At 38.4% G+C, this 18,046-nt stretch overlaps 1 protein-coding gene across 4 annotated transcripts in view; it reads left to right on the forward strand.

The window, feature by feature from the left end:
• The first annotated feature begins 10,237 nt into the window (after window positions 1-10,237).
• Window positions 10,238-18,046, forward strand: part of LOC133564189 (1-acyl-sn-glycerol-3-phosphate acyltransferase gamma-like) — a 42,384-nt gene continuing 34,575 nt past the window's right edge. The window contains exons 1-2 of one of the 4 annotated variants that reach the window (XM_061918335.1): window positions 10,238-10,460; window positions 10,622-10,722. The gene's annotated coding sequence lies outside the window, so the exon portion shown is untranslated. The remainder of the gene's footprint in view (window positions 10,461-10,621; window positions 10,723-18,046) is intronic. The other 3 variants (XM_061918334.1, XM_061918333.1, XM_061918332.1) reach the window with 3 other exon arrangements.

Here is an 18,046-nt window from a genome sequence, read left to right on the forward strand (position 1 = left end):
CTGCTGCTCACTGCTCCCCTCACTTCCCAGGGGGTGATCAAGGGTGATGGGTCAAATGCAGAGGACAAATTTCACCACACCTGATTGTCACACCTGTGTGAGACAATCATTGGTACTTTAAAGGGGAACATTATCACAATTTCAAAAGGGTTAAAAACAATAAAAATCAGTTGCCAGTGGCTTGTTGTATTTTTTGAATTTTTTTTCAAAATTTTACCGGTCTCGGAATATCCTTAAATAAAGCTTTAAAGTGCCTTATTTTCGCTATCTTCGAAACCACTATCCATTTCCCTGTGACGTCACACAGTGCTGCCAATGTAAACAAACAATGGGAATACCACAGCAAGATATAGCGACATTAGCTCGGATTCAGACTCGGATTTCAGCGACTTAAGCGATTCAACAGATTACGCATGTATTGAAACAGATGGTTGGAGTATGAAAGTATTGAAGAAGAAACTGAAGCTATTGAGCGAATAGCTATTGACGCTATTCATAGCCATAGCATGGCCGAATAGCTGCGTTAGCATCGCCGGTAAAATGTGCGGACCAAACGATCAGGACTTTCGCATCTTTTGACACTGGAGCAACTTAAATCCGTCGATTGGTAAGTGTTTGTTTCGCATTAAATGTGGGTGGAAGGAAACGTAATATAGTTGCAAATGCATCTACAGGGTTATCCATACATCTCTGTTACATGTCTGCCTTAGCATCGCCGGTAAAATGTGGAGACACTCCAGCACATTCAATGGGGGTCTAGCGGCAGACACTTTCACATCTTCGGGCCAGTGGTGCAACTTGAATCCCTCCCTGTTAGTGTTGTTACACCCTCCGACAACACACCGTCGAGGCATGATGTCTCCAAGGTTCCAAAAAATAGTCAAAAAAACGGAAAATAACAGAGCTGAGACCCGGTGTTTGTAATGTGTTGAAAATGAAAATGGTGGGTGTGTTACCTCGGCGACGTCACATTCTGACGTCATCGCCTCCAGCGCGATAAACAGAAAGGCGTTTAATTCGCCAAAATTCACCCATTTAGAGTTCGGAAATCGGTTAAAAAAATAGATGGTCTTTTTTCTGCACCATAAAGGTATATATTGACGCTTACATAGGTCTGGTGATAATGTTCCCCTTTAACTTTAACTTTAGTTTGCTCATTTTACTAGACTGGTGCACTAACATCATTTGTTGTGTTTTTTTTGTTTTTTTACATATGTAGCATAATCTACAAAGATACAAATAATTGCTATGGCGACATCTAGTGGACACATTTAGAACAGCAGTTTCTTTCATTCAAAAATTCCGGCTCATTTTTATACTTAGCAAACTCATATACAAGTACAACCCATTTATTTATCGTACGTTTGACACCCCGGTGGCTTAAATGGATAGTGCACCCCCTCAATTCATCAGGTAAACCGTGACGAATGCGGCCATATGAATCCCCTACCTACTGTTAGCTGCAAACACAACAAAATATAACTAAGTGTCATAACAAAGAGGTGGAATGGTTTTTTTGATAACCACGATGTCACATTAGCTTAACAATAATTAACCTTGTACCTTTCGGGGTGACTTAAGCTGATTTTTATTGTCGCCAGCTCGGGCTTTCAGGTTTGAGGCGTTGTGATACATACTGTAAAACAGTGGCACCTCGATTTACGAACCTAATTTGTTCTTGAACAGGGTACGCAAATCAAAAAGATTTTATAGTGAAGCAAAAGTCCCCATAGGAACAATTTAAATATGAATGAAGGATTCATATTTTAGTGAAGGTTTGTACACTTTGAACACAATATAAAGTGCTATACAGTACTGTATATCTAACAAACATGACAAGGAGTTGATGGATCAACTTTGTAATTTTTAAAAAGCCAAAACAACAACAGGCTGCTGTCCTCTGAGGTCCCTTTGGTGTCCTCACAAACGACCAGAAACCACGGAAATTCCCAACTTTATCAATTGTTGCTTTTTATTTTTTATTCTTATTGTAACATTTCTCTATTTTGTTTCCATTTAAACCCCCATTATTTGTTATTATTTTTTATTTTTTTAAATTGATCTCAACTCTGTACACTGCTGCTGGAATTTTAATTGTCCTGAAGGAACTCTCCCGAAGGAATCAATAAAGTACTATCTATCTATCGATCTATCGCATTGCTACAAAAATAAACATTAAAAAAAAAATTGAAATCTACTTAGATTATCATTGGTGAAGGAGGAGCTGACGAGAAAGGAGCAGACTATATATCAAAGCTCTTCACCGCCGCTGTGAAATAAGTCGGCTCTGGCATCTGGGCGGTATAGCTCGGTTGGTAGAGCGGCCGTGTCAGCAACTTGAGGGTTGCAGGTTCGATTCCCGCGTCTGCCATCCCAGTCACTGCCGTTGTGTCCTTGGGCAAGACACTTTACCCACCTGCTCCCAGTGCCACCCACACTGGTTTAAATGTAACTTAGGTATTGGGTTTCACTAGGTAAAGCACTTTGTGTCACTAGAGAAAAGTGCTATATAAATATAATTCACTTCAGATCTTCTTCCAGAAAAGTTAGGTCTCATCACAAGTAAAATTTGCCTTTGTATGAAGCCTGCTTCCATGGTTATTTCATACCTGTGAGCATGATTCTTGTACTCCTTGCAAATAGTCTTTTGTTTCGTTTTTTTTTTAGCTCCTTGATTGATTGATTGATTGCTTGATTGAAACTTATATTAGTAGATTGCACAGTACAGTACATATTCCGTACAATTGACCACTAAATGGTAACACCCGAATAAGTTTTTCAACTTTACCATGTAAATCAATTCATGCTTTTAAGACTCTTATTGAGTTAGCAAAAATGGACAAAACGTGTCAGAAAGAGAACAAAACACACGCTGAAGCGCTATGAAGTGACTTTTAGTGTACGGCAGCGTACAGCAAAGTCACGCAAAAAAAAACGCCCTGCTTTTTGCCTGCAGGCGTGACCACAAAATGAGTTAATACCCACAGAAATTGTTTACTCACTCAGTCACATTTGGCTCAATTTTAAGTTTGTAAATCAAACAGTTCCCAAATAGAAGGGGTTCGTAAATCGGGGTTTCACTGTATTCAGTTTTTAATGTGTTCGGAGTTCATAATTGTCAATTGCTTTACATTTTTCAAATGTTTTTTTAATTGTAATGTTGCCTTTAATCATGATTGTAAAAGATGTCAAGGAGTCCACTTTTAGTCTGTTTCTCACATTGTTATGAAGATAATGCTTTAGATCCTTGTCCTAAACATCTCAAATTGAGGTATATTTGCACAGATAATCTAGTACGGTATGAATGATAACTACGTGTCTTCGTTTCCATATCGCCACACTTGTGAGTAGCCTTAAATCAGTTAGGAAGTTGTGAAGGTTTTTATGTGTCTACAAGCTACTACTGACTGAGATGATTCTCACTGTAAGATTAATAATAGTAAATAAGAAGGAATAATAATCTATAAACTTGCTAAGAATGTGTGTTTCTCGTATTCAAAGTCTATTAAATCTGCCTAAAAAAAAAAGAAATGTTGTGATTTGTTTGTCTGTACGGAAAAGTTCCAAATAAAAGCTATTTGAATTAGAAACCTAATCCTGGGAACAGGTGTGTGTGTGTGTGTGTGTGTGTGTGTGTGTGTGTGTGTGTGTGTGTGTGTGTGTGTGTGTGTGTGTGTGTGTGTGTGTGTGTGTGTGTGTGCGTGCGTGCGTGCGTGCGTGCGTGCGTGCGTGCGTGTATATATGTATGTATATATAGGTATATAAATATCTATGTATATTTAGACTTATGTATATATATATATATATATATGTATATATATATATATATACATATGTGTAGATATATATATATATATATATATATATATATACATATATATATATATATACATATATATATATATATATATATATATATACATATATATATATATATATATATATACATATATATATATATATATATATATATATACATATATATATATATATTAGGCTTCAAGGTGGCAGAGGGGTTAGTGCGTCTGCCTCACAATACAAAGGTCCTGCAGTCCTGGGTTCAATTCCAGGCTGAGGATCTTTCTGTGTGGAGTTTGCATGTTCTCCCCGTGAATGCGTGGGTTCCCTCCGGGTACTCCGGCTTCCTCCCACTTCCAAAGACATGCACCTGGGGATAGGTTGATTGGCAACATTAAATTGGCCCTAGTGTGTGAATGTGGGTGTGAATGTTGTCTGTCTATCTGTGTTGGCCCTGCGATGAGGTGGCGACTTGTCCAGGGTGTACCCCGCCTTACGCCCGATTGTAGCTGAGATAGGCGCCAGCGCCCCCCGCGACCCCGAAAGGGAATAAGCGGTAGAAAATGGATGGATATATATATATTAGGGATGCACCGAAAGGAAAATTTGTGGCCGAAGCCGAATAAAATTTAAACGCTTGTCTGAAGGCCGAATACCGAATAATGAATGCAGTTTTTCACAATTTTTTTAAATATTGCATAAATAGCCTAGAATAAATATTTAGACATGTTTTTCAAATAAAGTAATTTTTTATTGAATATTGAATTTTTTTTAATAATCCAGTAGTCTTTGCTTTTCAAAAAAAGCACCGTTTTTCATTTATATTAGGCCTTCAAACAAAACATGCATTCCAAAAAAAAAATGAAGTGGATAAACCCACAACAAATGAATTATTGTCCTTTTGCCAAAAGTCTGCTTAGCCACAGTAGATATGCTAATAATGTAAACAGAAGGCTCAAGTAAATCTCAATTAAGTGTGTGCTTGTAACCTCATACACTTATACAGGTACACAACATATCCCAACGTCACCGCGTCACTGCACGTTGGTTGATTGCGTCACCGCGTCAAAAACTTGCGTCACACGCCGCTATTCGGCCTTGTTTTTAACTCATTCCACCGAAGGCCAAATGTGGCTTTTTTTGCCATATTCGGCCGAATATATTCGGTTACCGATTAATCGGTGCATCCCTAATATATATATATATATATATATATATATATATATATATATATATATATATATATACATGTGTGTATATATGTATATGCAGTCTACACGTATCTGCAGTATTTGGCCACGCATCCAAATGATGAGAATCAGGTGTCCTAATCACTTGGCCCAGCCACAAGTGTATAACATCAAGTACCCAGAGAGTTTCACGGAATGGGTTTCCATGGCCGGGCGGCTGTATCTAAGCCATACATCACCAAGTCCAATGCAAAGCGTGGGATGGAGTTGTGTAAAGCACGTCACCACTGGACTCTAGAGCAGTTAAGACGCGTTCTCTGGAGTGATGAATCACGCTTTTCCATCCGGCAATCTGATGCACCAGTCTGGGTTTGAAGGTTGCCAGGAGAACGGTGCATTTCGGAGTGTGAAATTTGGTGGAGTAATTATGGTGTGGGTTTTTTTTTCAGGAGTTGGGCTAGGCCCCTTAGTTCCAGTGAAAGGAACTTTGAATAATCCAGGATACCAAAACATTTTTGGACAATTCCATGCTCCCAACCTTGTGGGAACAGTTTGGAACAGGCCCCCTTCCTCTTCCAACACGACTATTGCACCAGTGCACAAAGCAAGGTCCATAAAGACGTGGATGAGAGAGTCCGGTGTGGATGAACTTGACTGGCCTGCACAGAGTCCTGACCTGAACCCGATTGAACACCTTTTGGGATGAATTAGAAGGGAGACTGAGAGCCAGGCCTTTTCAACCAACATCGGTTTGTGACCTCACCAATGCACTTTTGGAAGATTGGTCGAAAAATCCTATAAACACACTCCACAACCTTGTGGACAGCCTTCCCAGAAGAGTTGAAGCAGTAAAAGGTGTACCGACATCATATTGAACCCTATGTGGGGCGGTATTGCTCGGTTGGTAGAGCAGCCGTGCCAGCAACTTGAGGGTTGCAGGTTCGATTCCCGCTTCCGCCATCCTAGTCACTGCCGTTGTGTCCTTGGGCAAGACACTTTGCTCACGTGCTCCCAGTGCCACCCACACTGGTTTAAATGTAACTTAGATATTGGGTTTCACTATGTAAAGCGCTTTGAGTCACTAGAGAAAAGCGCTATATAAATATAATTCACTTCACTATGGGTTAGGAAGGGGATGGCACGTCAAGCTCATATGCGAGTCAAGGCAGGTGGCCAAATACTTTAGGCAATATAGTGTATGTGTGACTGCCATCGTATCGCAGTCTACACGTATCTCTTATGTATGACTGCCATCTACTGGTCACACTTATTATTACACAATGTACCAAATAAACCGGGTTATGAGGCGCACTGTCGAGTTTTGAGAAAATGAAAGGATTTTAAGTGCGCCTTATGGTCGGAAAAATACTTTTTTGTCAGGATACATGTTCCAATACAAAGATTCCCACAATGTTATGTCGTTTGCAGCCCCTTAAAAAAATGCACCGAAGCATCAAAGCAAGACTAATGACTGTGCGTTCAATGTAATTTGTGTAATAACAGCATGGAGTCATAATTACACCTTTCAAATTAGCTAATTATATCTTTAGAGAACCACCAAGTGAAATAATGTGTGACGTCGTTCACTTTATTTGTGCATGAGTGACGATAATAATGTAGTAGGTGTCTGATTTTATTGCATTATGTTATATTTCATTAGATTATACGATATTATAAAATTTTCTTATGCAGCTGAGATAGCCTCCAGCGACACCCCGCGACCCCAAAAGGGACAATCGGTAGAAAATGGATGGATGGATATATTATATAAAACCATATTATACTATACTATATAACAGTGGTCACCAACCTTTTTGAAACCAAGAGCTACTTCTTGGGTACTGATTCATGCGAAGGGCTACCAGTTTGATACACACTTAAATAAATTGCCAGAAATAGCCAATTTGCTCAATTTACTTTTAATAAATAAATCTATATATATATATAAAAATGGGTATTTTTGTCTGTCATTCCGTTGTACATTTTTTTTTCCTTTAGGTTGTTTGAAGGGAATAAATAGTTAAAAAAAACAATTAAAATTAAAATTTGAAACATAATTTATCTTGAATATCGACTCTTTAAAATTCAACCGAAAAAAGAAGAGAAAAACTAGCTAATTTTAATCTTTTTGAAAAAACTAAAAAAATAATTAATGGAACATCATTAATCATTTTTCCTGATAAAGATTAATTTCAGAATTTTGATGGCATGTTTTAAATAGGTTAAAATCCAATCTGCACTTTGTTAGAATTTTTAACAAATTGGACCAAGCTATATTTCTAACAAAGACAAATCATAATTTTTTCTAGATTTTCCAGAACCAAAATTTTAAAAGAAATACAAAAGACTTTGAAATAAGATTTAAATTTGATTCTACAGATTTTCTAGATTTGCTAGAATACATTTTTGGAATTTTAATCATAATAAGTGTGAAGAAATATTTCACAGATATTCTTCGTCGAAAAAACAGAAGCTAAAATGAAGAATTCAATTAAAATGTATTTATTATTCTTTACAATAAAAAAATAAATTTACTTGAACATTGATTTAAATTGTCAGGAAAGAAGAGTAAGGAATTGAAAAGGTAAAAAGGTATATGTGTTTAAAAATCCTAAAATCATTTCTTAGGTTGTATTTTTTCTCTAAAATTGTCTTTCTGAAAGTTATAAGAAGCAAAGTTAAAAACAAAATTATGAATTTATTTAAACAAATGAAGACCAAGTCTTTAAAATGTTTTCTTGAATTTTCAAATTCTATTTGAGTTTTGTCTCTCTTAGAATTTAAAATGTCGAGCAAAGCGAAACCAGCTTGCTAGTAAATAAATAAAATTTAAAAAATAGAGGCAGCTCACTGGTAAGTGCTGCTATTTGAGATATTTTTAGAACAGGCCAGCGGGCTACTCATTTGGTCCTTACGGGCGACCTGGTGCCCGCGGGCACCGCGTTGGTGACCCCTGCTCTATAGCAGTGGTTCTCAACCTTTTTTCAGTGATGTACCCCCTGTGAATTTTTTTTTTTTAATTCAAGTCCCCCCTAATCAGAGAAAAGCATTTTTGGTTGAAAAAAAGAGATAAATAAATAAAATACAGCACAATGTCATCAGTTTCTGATTTATTAAATTGTATAACAGTGCAAAATATTGCTCATTTGTAGTGGTCTTTCTTGAACTATTTGGAAAAAAAGATATAAAAATAACTAAAAACTTGTTGAAAATGAACAAGTGATTCAATTATAAATAAATATTTCTACACATAGAAGTAATCATCAACTTAAAGTTCCCTCTTTGGGGATTGTAATAGAGATCCATCTGGATTCATCAACTTCGTTCTAAACATTTTTCCCAAAAAAAGAAATCCTTAACATCAATATTTATGGAATATGTCCACAAAAAATCTAGCTGTCAACACTGAATTTTGCATTTTTGCATTTCTTTTCGCAGTTTATGAACTTACATTCATATTTTGATGAGGTATTATTAAATAAATATATTTACAAACGATGTTTGAATTGTTGCTATTTTTAGAATATTTTTAAAAAATCTCACGTATTCCTTGGCATACCTTCAAGTACCCCCAGGGGTACGCGAACCTCCATTTGAGAACCACTGCTCTATAGGGTTCATATGTTTATAAATCTGACTGTGATGAAGTCAGTTCCTCACCAGCCATGAACCTCACCGCACGTCATTGCCCCAGGGGTACGCGCACCCCCATTTGAGAACCACTATTGTATACTATAGTACAGGGGTAGGGAACCTATGGCTCTCGAGCCAGATGTGGCTCTTTTGATGACTGCATCTGGCTCTTGGATAAATCTGAGCTGACATTGCGTAACACGATGAGTAATGAATAATTCCACATGTAATCACAGTGTTAAAAAAAAAAGTTCAAAATATAAAACATTCTCATGCATTTTTAATCCATCCATCCGTTTCCTACCGCACCAGTTCAAGAAGTTGCGTTAATGGTAAGAAGTTATTTCTTTATTATTGGTTAGTGTAGGGCTTGCACTCCTGGGGTTTTTTTTTTTGACCACCAAGTACCGACATGAGAGCCTGTTTCAGGGTTATAATATTGTTTTATTTTTCAACAAGTCTCTCAGTTTCTTTCCAGCAATTGTATTTTCCTCTTTCGTTCTCGCTCGCGCTCTGGCTCCAGCTCCAACCCTGTCCCTCCTCCTGGCTGCTGCTTATAAACAGAGCGACAGGTGATTAGATGACAAGGCCCAGGTGGGCCTTCTACGCACCTGTCGCTGATTTCAATCCAATCCAATCCAATCCACTTTATTTATATAGCACATTTAAACAACAATAACGTTTCCAAAGTGCTGCACAGCCATGTTAAAAACAATTGTAAAAAAAAAATAATAATAAATAAATAAAATAAAATAAAAAAAGTATATATATATATTATGCTCCACCAATGACTGAATAAAAACAAAAAATATCCATCCATCATCTTCCGCTTATCCGAGGTCGGGTCGCGGGGGCAACAGCCTAAGCAGGGAAGCCCAGACTTCCCTATCTCCAGCCACTTCGTCTAGCTCCGAGGTGTTCCCAGGCCAGCCGGGAGACATAGTCTTCCCAATTATTATTATTATATTTTTTTGGGGGGGAATAAAAACAAAAAATAAATAAATATAAAACCAATAAAAACAATATAAAAACAAATATGATTAAAAACTATTTTAAAGGGTAAAATCAATTAAAACAGTAAAATAGAAATCAAATTGTATAAAAAACACAGAGGACAACAGAGAACAGAGGACCACACAACTCACGTAGTGTTAAAAGCCAAAGAATAAAAGTGGGTCTTAAGACCCACTTTCGAGGCCGTTCCTGGCAACACCCCACTTCGCTGCAGGCCCGCAGGCCACGCCCCCTCCACAGTTAGCTTCAGAATAACAGTGTTATTTCAAAGAATAAGAGACCTATTATACTCTAGAAATGTTGGTCTTACTTAAAATGCACGCATTTAGATGTGTTCAGTGTTGAAAAAAAATATTATATGGCTGTTACGGAAATACATTTTAAAATATTTGGATTCTTGGCTCTCTCAGCCAAAAAGGTTCCCGACCCCTGCTATAGTATAACATATTGATTTTTTTTAAATATTATATTGCATTACGTTTCATTATATTGTATAATACCATATTATACTATACTATACAACATCATTGTATACTATTTCATAAAATATTTTATTTTATTTTTTTATATGTTGTCAGGAGGCGGGACATAGACCGGAAGTCATGTAAATGTGGCGCTCTCACCAAAGTGCTGTCGAAGCTCGCATGACCTCAAGTCATCTTCGGAGCGTCTCTACAAGGGGACGTAGAGGGGGGGAAGAAAACGGGGCTCCGTGTTGTTGTTTTTTTATTTTTTGATTTTTGTTAACCCCCTCGCCAGGCCTGAAAGCGGCGACAAAAGCACCCACAGACCGGCTCGCAGCCCCCAAGTGTAAACATCGTGCAGGTAAGCAACTGAAGCTAGTTAGCTTAGCATTACTAGCCACCAGCTAGTTAGCTTAGCATCAGTAGCCACAAAGCCGTCGTGCTTGTAACGACACGACTCGACCTTCCCCTTTCTTCAAACAATATGATAATAAACATTGAAATTTGACTACGCTAACAAAGTAGGATACTCGCAGTCTGCTGGTGGAATATTACAGGTCGCCAGGTGCAGGCTGGAGTCCGCCACTGACCCAACATTTAATATCCTCGTCTCAAGTCAAAAGGTAATGTGTAATATTCTTCATTTCTGTCTTAATAATGTTATTGTACACTTGCTACTGTGACTCGGCAGGACTGTGGTGAAAAGAGACGTCTTTATAGGCACATTTGTCGCAGATAACTTGTCACCATATGTCAGCTGGTGCGTCATTATGGGGCATTTACTAACACATCACTGGCTCTTATTCAGAACTCGACCATTTCATTGAAAACTTGTATTAGTACAGGGGTAGGGAACCTATGGCTCTAGAGCCAGATGTGGCTCTTTTGATGACTGCATCTGGCTCTGACAAATCTTAGCTGACATTGCTTAACCCGACAATTATGAATAATTTCGCTGGTAATCACAGTGCTAAAAATAATGTGCAAAATATAAAACATTCTCATGCATTTATATCCATCCATCCGTTTTCTACCGCACCTGTTCAAGAAGTCGCATTAATGGTAAGAAGTATTTTATGTCACGGTGGGGGGGGGGGGGGTTGCAGCTTGTTGCAGGGTCGTTCTCCCAGGAAGGTAAAAGCATACAAACAAAAATCGCTCACAGTGGAGGCACAACTTGGGCTAAAGAACAAAGCCAACGCATAAACGGACTAAGAACATAAATCAAACAAAACTTACTTGGCATGGCATGAAGCACAAAACTATGGCAAGGCATGAAACAAGTCAGCACAGGGCGACTGACTGGCAAAGACGAGCTTAAATACTGCCTCTGATTAGTGCTCGTGAAGCAGGTGAGCGAGCATTTTTTCCACCAGAGACAGGTGGACAAAATGAGTAACCAAGGGAGTGGAAAAAAACAGGAACTTAAAGAGTCCAAAGGACAAACAGCACATGGCCAAACAAAAACATGATCAACTGACATGACATTTTATTTACTATTGGTTAGCGTCAGAATAACAATGTTATTAAAAAGAATAAGAGACTTATTATGCTCTAAAAATGTTGGTCTTACTTAAAAATGCACACATTTAGTTGTATTCAGTGTTAAAAAATATTATATGGCTCTCACGGAAATACATTTTGAAATATTTGGCTTTCATGGCTCTTTCAGCCAAAAAGGTTCCCAACCCCTGTATTAGTAGATTGCACAGTACAGTACATATTCCCTACAATTGACCACTAAGTGGTTACACCCGAATACGTTTTTCAACTTATTTAAAGGCTTACTGCAGGGGTAGGGAACCTATGGCTCTAGAGCCAGATGTGGCTCTTTTGATGACTGCATCTGCCTCAGGCAAATCTTAGCTGACATTGCTTAACGCGATAATTATGAATAATTTCGCTGGTAATCACAGTGCTAAAAATAATGTGCAAAATATAAAACATTCTCATGCATTTATATCCATCCATCCGTTTTCTACCGCACCTGTTCAAGAAGTCGCATTAATGGTAAGAAGTGTTTTATGTCACGATGGGGGGGGGGTTGCAGCTTGCTGCGGGGGTCGTTCTCCCAGGAAGGTAAAAACATGATTTAATTTTAACTAAAAAAATATACAAACAGAAAATCGCTCACAGCGGAGGCACAACTTGGGCTAAAGAACAAAGCCAACGCATAAACGGACTAAGAACATAAATCAAACAAAACTTACTTGGCATGGCATGAAGCACGAAACTATGGCAAGGCATGAAACAAGTCAGCACAGGGCGACTGACTGGCAAAGACGAGCTTAAATACTGCCTCTGATTAGTGCTCGTGAAACAGGTGAGCGAGCATTTTGTCCACCAGAGACAGGTGGACAAAATGAGTAACCAAGGAAACCAGACAAGGGAGTGGAAAAAAACAGGAACTTAAAGAGTCCAAAGGACAAACAGCACATGGCCAAACAAAAACATGATCAACAGACATGACATTTTATTTATTATTGGTTAGCTTCAGAATAACATTGTTATTACAAAGAATAAGAGACTTATTATACTCTAAAAATGTTGGTTTTACTTAAAAATGCACGCATTTAGTTGTATTCAGTGTTAAAAAATATTATATGGCTCTCACGGAAATACATTTTGAAATATTTGGCTTTCATGGCTCTTTCAGCCAAAAAGGTTCCCGACCCCGGGATTAGTAGATTGCACAGTACAGTACATATTCCCTACAATTGACCACTAAGTGGTTACACCCGAATACGTTTTTCAACTTATTTAAAGGCCTACTGAAATGAGATTTTCTTATTTAAAAAGGGATAGCAGGTCCATTCTATGTGTCATACTTGATCATTTCGCGATATTGCCATATTTTTGCTGAAAGGATTTAGTAGAGAACATCGACGATAAAGTTTGCAACTTTTGTTCGCTAATAAAAAAAGCCTTGCCTGTACCGGAAGTAGCAGACGATGTGCGCATGATGTCACTGGTTGTAGAGCTCCTCACATTGTTTGTAATCATAGCCACCAGCAGCAAGAGCGATTCGGGCCGAGAAAGCGACTATTTCCCCATTAATTTGAGCGAGAATGAAGGATTCGTGGATGAGGATAGTGAGAGTGAAGGACTAGAAGAAAGAAAAAAAAGACGACGGCAGTGGGAGCGATTCAGATGTTATTAGACACATTTACTAAGACGACGGCAGTGGGAGCGATTCAGATGTTATTAGACACATTTACTAGGATAATTCTGGGCTTCATGGTGGCAGAGGGGTTAGTGCATCTGCCTCACAATACGAAGGTCCTGTAGTCTTGGGTTCAATCCCAGGCTCGGGATCTTTCTGTGTGGAGTTTGCATGTTCTCCCCGTGAATGCGTGGGTTCCCTCCGGGTACTCCGGCTTCCTCCCACTTCCAAAGACATGCACCTGGGGATTGGTTGATTGGCAACACTAAATTGGCCCTAGTGTGTGAATGTGAGTGTGAATGTTGTCTATCTGTGTTGGCCCTGCGATGAGGTGGCGACTTGTCCAGGGTGTACCCCGCCTTCTGCCCGATTGTAGCTGAGATAGGCGCCAGCGCCCCCCGCAACTCCAAAAGGGAATAAGCGGTAGAAAATGGATGGAATTCTGGAAAATCCCTTATATGCCTATTGTGTTACTAGTGTTTTAATGAGATTATATGGTACCTGAAAGTCGGATGGGTGTGGCCACGGGTGTGGTGACCGCCAGTGTCTCTGAGGGAAGCCACGCAGCTGCAGGAGGACGCACGCTCCGCTCATGTCTACGGTAAGAGCCGACTTATTACCACAATGTTCTCACCGAAACCTGCCGGTTGACATGTGGTCGGGAACCATGTTCGCTTGACCGCTCTGTTCCATAGTAAGCTTCACCTTCGGGAATTTTAAACAAGGAAACACCGGCTGTGTTTGTGTTGCTAAAGGCAGCCGCAATACACCACTTCCCACCTCCATCTTTCTACTTTGACTTCTCCATTATTAATTGAACAAATTGCAAAAGATTCAGCAACACAGATGTCCATAATACTGTGTAATTATGCGATTAAAGCAAAATACTTATAGCTTGGATCAGGCTGGAAAACAATGTCCACTACAACCCGAAACGTCAAATGAAAGCGTCTTCATACGCGTTAAAATACCGCAACGTTTTCAACACGACACTTCGCTGGTAATTTAAAATTGCAATTTAGTAAACTAAAAAGGCCATATTGGCATGTGTTGTAATGTTAATATTTCATCATTGATGTATGAACTATCAGACTGCGTGGTCGGTAGTAGCAGGTTTCAGTAGGCCTTTAATATCCTAGTCTCAAATCAAAAGGTAATGTGTAATCTTCTTCATTTCTGTCTTAATAATGTTATTGTACTCTTGCTACTGTGACTCGGCAGGACTGTGGTGAAAAGAGACGTCTTTATAGGCACATTTGCCGCAGATAACTTGTCACCATATGTCAGCTGGTGTGTCATTATGGGGCATTTACTAACACATCACTGGCTCTTGTTCAGAACTCGACCATTTCATTGAAAACTTGTATTAGTAGATTGCACAGTACAGTACATATTCCCTACAATTGACCACTAAATGGTAACACCCCAATAAATGTTTCAACGTGTTTAAAGGCATACTGAAACCCACTACTACCGACCACACAGTCTGATAGTTTATATATCAATGATGAAATCTTTACATTGCAACAAATGCCATTGCAATTTTAAATTTCCCGCGAGTTACTTGTTGAAAACGTCGCGGAATGATGACGCGTACACGTGACGTCTCGGACTGTCAGGAAATATTAGCGCTGCACCACTCGCGGCTAAAAGTCGTCTGCTTTAACCGCGTAATTACACAGTATTTTGGACATCTGTGTTGCTGAATCTTTTGCAATTTGTTCATTTTGTAATGGAGACTATAAAGAACAAAGCTGTTGGTGTAAAGCGGTGGATTGCAGCTGTCTTTAGCACCGAGACACAGCCGGTGTTTCTTTGTTAATTGTGAAGCAGAGCGGTCAAGCAAACATGTTTTCTCTACGTCAACCAGCATGTTTTTGGATGGGGAAATTGTGATATATATCTTACCGGAGACATCAGTGGATTATTCGTCGTCCTGCAGCAGCTGTCAAAAAAGGCAGCTGTGAGCTTGGCTTCTCTCTGAGACACTGCGTGTTCACCGCAGCCATCTGACCTCGAGGTATGTCTTTACAATCTTTAAAATCTCACTAAAACACTATTAAAACAAGCAGATAAGTTATCTTCCAGAGTTATCCTAGTAAATGTGTCTAATTACGTATGAAACACTCACACTGCCGCCGCCCGGAGCCGTCACTTTTTTTTTCTTTTTTCTAGTCTTTCACTATCAATATCCTAATTCACAAATCTTTCATCCTCGCTCAAGTTAGTGGGGAAATTGTCGCTTTCTAGGTCTGAATTGCTCTTACTGCTGGTGGCTCCCGTTATAAACAATGTGAATATGTGTGGATCCCTGCAATTCGTGACGTTACGCGCACATACTTCCGGTAAAGGCAGGGCTTTTCTATTAGCGACCAAAAGTTGCGAACTTTATCGACGATGTTCTCTACTAAATCCTTTCAGCAAAAATATGGCAATATCGCGAAGACTGGACCTGCTATTCCCGTTTAAATAAGAAAATCTCATTTCTGTAGGCCTTTAAGTCAGGGTCCACGTAAATCATACAAATATGTACTATAGCATAATACAGTCATCACACAAGTTATGTATTGAATTATTTACAATCCATAGTGTAAATGTTTCTTTTAGTTTTTTATTCATAGCTGTATGAAGAAGTGGCCAGTTGTATCTGCTGCTTTAATGTCTTTCATGTCCTTTGTGGTCTTTGAAGTTTGATGTTTCCCTCTTACATGTGAGAGGGATGTGTACTATGGTCATGAGTTGTGGTTGTTTTGTCCCCTTGGCCTCCAGTCTGGACCCCCTCTCCAGGGGCCCAGGCTTAAACAGATTTATTGTATTTTATTTTAATATTCTATATTTTTCTCCCATTCCCCTTCACTTGTTTACCTGAATCTCATCTTTTTTGTAAGGGGCGCTGGAAGCCGGCAGACCCGTCAAAGATCATGTTTGTCTGATCTTGAATGGGATTGTGTTGAAAATTTAAATTTTCCTGAAGGAATAAATAAAGTACTATCTAATCCGGGGCAGGAGTTAGGTTTGGTTGATATCAGCACTTCAGTCATCAACAATTGCATCATTTGAGAAACTGACATTGAAACAGTGTAGGTCTGACTTGGTAGGATATGTTCAGCAAGTACTGGACATAGTGAGATCAGAAAGCATAAGTGCAAGTATATACATTTGATTATTTACAATCCGGGGAGGTGAGATGTGGTGGGGGGAGGGTGTTAGTCTAGGGTTGAAGTTGCCTGCAGGTAGGGCTGGGGTATTTTAATGTCTCGATATTTTTAGGCCATGTCGCGATACACGATATATATCTCCATATTATGCCTTAGCCTTGAATGAACACTTGATGCATATAATCACAGCAGTATGATGATTCTATGTGTCTACAATAAAATATTCTTCTTCATACTGCATTAATATATGCTCATTTTAAAATTTCATGCACAGAAGGAAATCACAACTAAGTCAATTGACCAAAAGTGTATTTATTAAACAGTTATTAAGCAGTGGCAGAAACATTCATGTCATTTCAAAACAAAGTGCAAGATTGTCAGACATTTTAAAACAAGCTATGAGTGCTATTTTGTGCATGATGTCACTAAGATGACATATCAAAACAACACTAAATTAAAGTGCACTTTTTGTACAGAACGTCAATACAATAGTTAAAAACAAAGTACACTTTTGTGCATGATGTCACACAAGATATTTCAATAACTCAAATAAAAATGAGCTGCATAATAAGAAATCAAATAGTGTTTGTCCTTCGCTATGTGGTAGGTTACTGCGAACATTATCTCCTTTTGTTGACTACCAGTAGTTTTTTCCTACGGTGTTGATGTGGAAATGTTTGCCTTGGCATTTTGATGGTGTGGGCGTGTAGAAACCGGATGGAGATGTTGACATGCGGAGTAAACACTCTTCTATCTCTAGCAGGTGACTTTTCAAATGATGCTACATATTAGCAGTAAGGCTACTTTTTTAGCAACACTTTTGCCCCACACTTGACAAATTACGGTTGTATATTACACTTTGATTTCCTGCTATGCAGCTCATTTTTATTTGACAGTTATTGAAATGTCTTGTGTGACATCATGCACAAAAGGGCACTTTATTTGTTTTAAACTATTGTAGTGGCGTTCTGTACAAAAAGTGCACTTTAATTTAGGTGTTTTGATGTCCTCTTAGTGACATCATGCACAAAAGTGCACTAATATCTTGTTTCAAAATGTCTCTGACAAGCTTGCACTTTGTTTTGAAATGACATGAATGTTTGTGCCACTGCTTAATAACTGTTTAATAAATACACTTTTGGTCAATTGACTTAATTGTGATTTCCCTCTCTGCAGGAAAGTTAAAAAGTAGCATATATTAATGCAGTATGAAGAAGAATGTCTTAATGTAGACACATATAATCATCATACTGCTGTGATTATATGCATCAAGTGTTCATTCAAGGCTAAGGCAAAATATGGAGATATATATCGTGTTATCGTGACATGGCCTATAAATATCGACATATTAATAAAAGGCCATATTGCCCAGCCCTAGGTTGTTCTATATGGAAAAAAAACACAATACTTGGTTTAACAAAAACTCACTTTTGGCAGCCTTCACTTATATCTTTTAAGAAAGAAAGAAAAACAATATATATATATATATATATATATAATATATATTGACTGTTAGCGCCCCTTTAATTGGGCCACCTAAAAATACATACAGGGAAAATCCTGCTTTTATTTCTATTATTTGACTGACCCGTAAACTCTATTGTGGTGTAGGCTACAAGACAACAT

The sequence above is a fragment of the Nerophis ophidion genome, linkage group LG13, assembly GCF_033978795.1.
Source record: "Nerophis ophidion isolate RoL-2023_Sa linkage group LG13, RoL_Noph_v1.0, whole genome shotgun sequence".
Taxonomy (NCBI): Eukaryota; Metazoa; Chordata; class Actinopteri; order Syngnathiformes; family Syngnathidae; genus Nerophis; species Nerophis ophidion.